Below are 6546 nucleotides of genomic sequence, written 5' to 3'. Positions count from 1 at the left end.
AGATAAACCTCCATCAGTTACAACAGACTCCTTTCCCTAGCCACAAGTCAGCATGGTCAACCTAAATTGGTCAGAACAGAAGAAAAGCAAACCAACAACAAAAGCTAGTTCTAGCAGATATAGAAGAGTTTCGAGGGAGACTAATCAAAGGCCAAAGGCAACCATCTTGGTTGGGGTAGTGCTTTGCAGCAAGTGCAAGTGTGAAACTGAGCTAGAAGTAATTATAGATAAGCAGAATTAGCCCACACCTAGTGTTTTTGACATGATTGGAACATCATACCAATAAGCCCCTGTTTCGGCCCTATCTAAAGATAGAACTGCAGACAGAAGGATTACCTAAGACCCGCCCAACATAGCAGAAGAAAGATGGAGCAGCCTAAGAAGGAAATACCAATTAAGATGTCCAGGAATGAAAAGCCCTTGGCAACTATCATAGATGGCAGATGGTATTCTGTGGGGAAAAGTGGTAGACCAACTCTGGAGTTAACTAGAACTCGAAAATGAGGTTCAAAGCGATCTGCACATTCCTAAAAACCAGGGTGATATCTGGGTCTTCCGAGACCAGTTACGCGAAAAGGGAAGAATGCGGAAGTACTCTCTCGAGCAGAATGAACAACACCGCCACAAAAGGCTGGTAAAAGCAGAATCTCAAGCGGATCCTCTATCCATCTTGCCTCATCCTCGGTCAATCGGCAGGCCTTCACAAGCACAAGGTGAATTCGAACCTATTCGGTGGAAGAACAAAAGATTGGGTGAAGAGTATGAAAAGGAGCACTGGACTATGAACCATCTGCAAATGACGAGCGGACTCCTCGAGACACGAGAGCAGGAGGTGAGCAGAAGAATATAGGGAAGAGCAGATGGAGTATGATGGAGAACTAGATGAAGAAAGCGAGGCTTTTGGTGCAGAATTAGATAGCACATTGCAGGGTGATCAGGCATCAACATGGTCTTCATCTTGCTAGAAGAATTGGGCAGCAGAAGGGCAAGAAAACACTGCTGGAAGGAGATGTTTTCTCCTAGGAAAGCTTTGAGTGCAGTTTGGCAGAAGTAGAAGAGGCACCAGAACAACAAGCCCCTATTGCCAAGACAAGTGGATTTGCCATGAAACTGACTGTAGAATAGCTTTGCTTCTCCAAACCAACCAAGGAGATGGCCAATCACCTCAGACCTTTGTTCATAATAGCAAACTTTGGGGGTATTCCTATTCCTAAGGTCTTGGTGGATGGAGGTGCAGCCAGAACAGCAAGCCCCTACTTACCCCACAGATTGTTGAGTAAGATGAGTAGAACAGAGAAGGATTTAATTCCAACACATTTAACTGTCACCAATTTTGATGGGGGCATCACCAAGACTCATGGAATCCTGGATGTGGATGTCATAGTTGGAATCAAGGAATTGAAGATTGCATTTTTCGTGGTAGATACTACTTCTACCACTTACAATGCATTGCTTGGCAAGGACTGGATTCACCAGGGCTTATGTGTTCCTTCCACTCTACATCAACAATTAGCCCTTTGGAATGAAGAAGGTTACATGGAGATAGTAAAGGCTGATGCACGACCATTTCTGCCTTCTGCCATGTGTTTTGAGGCAAGGTATTATCATTATGACCTTGGTCTTTTCACCTTCCTTAGAGTCAACCAGAACGGCCGCCCTCATGGTGTCACAGCCTAGAGACTCATTGAAGATGGTTTAGCCAGTTCTCTAGAAGACTGGAATAGACCTTTTGTTCTGAACCTCCAGAACTCTGATGTTTAGCCCCAATCAACAAGAGGATCAAGCTACAACAATCCGATCCATTACAAAAAGATTGTTGATATATTGGGAAGAAAGGAAGCTCTCTATACAGAATCCAGCAATTAATATGGCGAATTCACCGGAGAGCAATCAAGAGTAGGAAGAGAGTTTGCAGGAGGAAGTACTAGATTTTGCACCAGAAGCACTATATGATTCTTTACTGTAGTGGAAGATCCACTGTAGGAGATAAATTTAGAGACAGAAGAAGATCCTAGACCCACTTTCATTAGTGCATTGTTGGAAGAGCCACTCAAGACTGAAATCATTGCACTTTTGCATGATTTTAGAGACTGTTTTGCTTGGCATTATCATGAGATGCCTGGATTAGGACAGAAAGCTGGTGGAGCACAAGCTGCCAATTAAAGAGGGTTACCTACCAGTTAAACAGGCCAGAAGAAGAATGTCTATGGACACAGAACTGAAGGTTAAGGAAGAAATAGAAAGATTGCTCAAAGCAGGATTCATCAGACCAGACCATTTATGCTGATTGGCTAGCCAATATTGTACCAGTTCTGAAAAGAAAAATAGGGGTAGTTAGAATCTATGTGGATAGTGGCGTGAGAAATAACTAACGCACAAATTAAACCCTATAAATTATGCAATCGTAGTACGCGTAAGTAGGGATCGTTCTATTTCGGGGATTAGGAGGGATGCTAATCAACACAAATTAAACTTATTAAACTGAAAACTAAGTTAAGGGAACAATGATTGGGGGAATTTGGACAATTTAGACTAAAGTAATACTGACAACAGCAAGAAACTATGTTGAGAATGAAATATGGATAAAGGGATAGCTAGAGGATTCTTCTCCACACATGGAACATATGCACACAAATCGATCTCCAGTTACTCTTTCTATAAAGTATGAATGACAAAGCCCCAAATTAATTGTGAATGCACTAATTAACTCTCAGATTTTCCTAAGTTCATTGAATTGGACTCAGTGACGCAATCAAATTATCCTTATCAAGTTCCCTATATGAACAACATGATAGAGATACATATCAAAGATCATTAAGTTCTATGAAAATCATAAGCCTTGACAAGGCATTTGTAACTATGAAAAGCATGATACTCCTGCCAGGAATTTACTTAACGCAATCATGACTAGTGACTTTTACTACTTGTGAATATAAGTTCATAACGATTAGATGAAATTCCCTTATATTCTAGCATCAAATCCCTGCATGAAAACTAAGTATGCATCCTTAATTAACATACAAGAATAAGTCCTCAATAAAACAGAAAAGTAAATCACATTCATACTTTACGAAACCATAACTGGAAGTAATCAATTCATATAAAACATATATCCATGGCTTCGAATTCACCTCTAACTAAGAAGAAATTCTGTCACACATGTTCATAATAATTGAAAAGCAATCTAGAATAAACATTTAAACTAATCAAGGGAAGAACTCTGAAAAACCCAATGGATGCAGCAGGTTCCGGCTCCAAGTTCTTCTTCTCCCTTTTCTCCTTTCTTGCTACGGCACCAAAAGAACTCCCTTCTCCTACAGCAACCCCTCCTTTATATATGTGGTAGATCTAGGGTAAAAGGGCCCAGTGAAACCCACGAAATTAGGGTTTTGTTTGGCAGATTTCTTTAGGAATTATAGGGCCCAATGAAACCCACGAAATTAGGTGTTTAGGTTTCCTAATATGAAATTAATCCCCCTTTTCCAGCTGGAATTTAGGTCGAATAGGATTAAGATAAGGTAAAATAAAATAAAATCAGTTTGGGTTTTTTACTTCCCAGAAGCTGATTCTTGAATTAATTTCCCCATCTTTTTAGCACATTCCTAGCCTCTTCGAACTTCAAAAACGTCCATCTATCTTGGCCCATGCATATGCTATCAATTCCAAGTCCAAAACTGCTTTAAAATGCTCCAAAATTCCCTTTCTTGCCAATCTTGCCATCTGGACCTACAATAGTACGAAAATAAGCTAAATCACTCTAATAAATGGAAATTAACTAAGTAAATGCAAAGAAATAAGATAGCAAAGTCGCATAAATATGCTCCTATCAGATTGCAGGAATCTAAATGAAGCATCTCCCAAGGATGAATATGCTATGCCAATGGCAGATATGCTAGTAGATGGAGCTGCTCATAACCAAATGCTATCTTTCATGGATGGCAATGCAGGATATAACCAGATTATGGTGGCAGAAGAAGACATCCACAAGACAGCCTTCATGTGCCCAGGACATATAGGTGCTTTTGAATATACTACAATGCCTTTTGGCTTGAGAAATGCCGGAGCCACATATCAAAGAGCAATGAATTCTGTTTTCCATGATATGATAGGGCATTCTCTGGAAGTGTATATAGATGATGTGGTAATTAAATCCCTAGAGAAGGGAGATCATGTATCAAATCTGAGAAAGGCATTCCTAAAAATGAGACAACATAAGTTGAAAATGAAACCCAAAAAATGTGTTTTCGGAGTTCAGGCAGGAAATTTCTTAGGTTTCCTAGTCCACCAAAGGGGCATAGGGGTTGACAAAAATAAAGCAAAATCCATCATAGAAGCTCTACCACCCCGGAACAAGAAAGAACTGCAGAGTCTCCTAGGAAAAATTAATTTTCTAAGGAGATTCATATCCAATTCTACAGGAAAGATCCAACCTTTCTCCTCCTTGTTAAGATTAAAGCAAGAGCAGACATTTAAGTGGGAGGAGCAACATCAGCATGCTTTTGAGGAAATCAAGCATTACCTTTCAAATCCACCAGTTCTGTCCCCACCAAAGAGAGGGAGACCGCTCAAACTATATGTTTCTGCATTAGAAGTATCCATTGGGAGTCTGTTAGTCTAAGATAACAAGGAAGGAAAGGAACAGGCAGTCTACTATCGAGCAGAACTCTAGTAGAGAGGAAATATTCTACAATTGAAAGGCTTTGTCTAGCCTTATACTTCACTGCCATGAAACTCAGACACTACATGTTGCCATACACCATCTATATCATAGCCAAGACAGACTTAATCAAATACATGCTATCAAAGGACAAGCTTTAGCACATTTCCTAGCAGATCATCCAGGAGAAGAGATTGAAAACATGGACTCTTTCGACATAGAAAATACAGATCTGCTGACTAGGGCTCATATTTGCCTTAACAGTCCCATTTATTGATTCATCTTACACCTTGGAAGTGTACTTTGATGGATCAAAGACATAGCCACATGGCTGGGGCAGGAATTGTTTTGGAAGAACCACTTGGAATCAGACACTCTTATTCTTTCTAGCTAGATTTCTAGTGCACCAACAACACGGCAGAATACAAAGCTTTAATCATAGGCCTTGAAATGCTGTTGGAACTAGGAATCCAATTCGTGGAAATCCTGGGAGATTCCATGCTTGTGTTGAAGTAGATTGCTGGGGAATACAAATGTCTAAGTCCTTCTTTAGCTATCTATCTAGTGGCAGCTAGAAACCTTCTGATAGAGTTTCGGGACGCTACTTCGGAACATATCCCAAGAGAAGAAAACTTTGCAGCCAATGAATTGGCTCAGGTAGCAACAGGTAGACAAATGCCTAAAGACTATGTGTAAAGGATCATCAAGGTAGGAAAGAAAAGTCTACCATCTGTTCTGACCAGAGGAATGGAGATAGATGTCAATTCTGCCATAATCACTGAAGATGATTGGAGAAATCCTATCCTAAATTACTTACAGTATCCAACCTTGCCTTTTGAGAAAAGAGTCAGAATCATGGCTTTAAACTACCTTATGTGGAATGGAGATTTGGTCCAAAAAAGCAAGGATGAGGTACTTCTGAGGTGCCTTGGGAAGGAAGAATATATGAAGATCATGGGAGAAACTCATGAAGGAATCTGTGGAGCTATGGCTACTTCTGGCTACTTAGGGAACCTCGATTGGGAAATAGACACGCAGCAAATCGGATCATCCGAATGTGCCAGAGCGAGAGATGTTCAATGGACTCTCTAGAGTGGCGCTATGAAGGTTCTTATACAGGTGAGCGAGCGGTGGGGCCAAGTCCCACGTCAACGTGATTGTGCAAAGCCTCTGCGAGGTGCTTGTATTCCAACAGAAGCTGCCGAGGAGCAATTGGGGAAAACGAACCAATTCAATCAGTAGAGCAGAAATAACATGTGTTGCTGGTCCTTGTCCTTTTTAGTGCTGAACTTCTTCAAAAAGTTGGAGAAGGAACAATTCTGGTTGATCGTGGCAGCAAGAATGGTAAAGGGTTTGGCTAATCTCTTTCGATTCTTTCCTCTATGATAGTCACCAACAGCATCAACAGGCCTCCTATGGAGCTTGAATCCAAATATTTGAGCAAGATCCAGCAGGGTTGGACTCATGGGACCCAAGCGGAAGTCGAAGGTGTTACTGGCAGAGTTCCAAAAACACAAGGCAGCAGCAGGTTTCGTCCTATTAACAGAACTCTTGGATAGCAAGATCGCGTCGTAAATTCCAGCCTTCTTCCAATAAGCTCCATGCCTTGGGAGAAGTCTGCATCGATCCAATCTGACCACCTCATTGCACTGTTCCTCACTTCACTTGAAGGACAAGAACGACTCAGGTTCTTGCTAACCCAAGTATGAGAGGACAGAGCCACGGGACTTTGAAGGTATAGAAGGGCCTCAGCATCTTCCTTGAACAGATCAACCATTTCTTTCGGCACGGAGCCAAACCAATGAGGACCCAAGACAAGGGTGTTTTCAAGCAAATGAAGCACATTTTCATCTAGATTCTTCCACGCGTAAGGATGAAGCGTGCTACAG

The sequence above is a fragment of the Prunus mume genome, linkage group LG5 (genome assembly GCF_029339155.1).
Source record: "Prunus mume cultivar Tortuosa linkage group LG5, ASM2933915v1, whole genome shotgun sequence".
NCBI lineage: Eukaryota > Viridiplantae > Streptophyta > Magnoliopsida > Rosales > Rosaceae > Prunus > Prunus mume.
The sequence above is the reverse complement of the archived record's forward strand: the minus strand, read 5'-3'. Positions refer to the sequence as shown.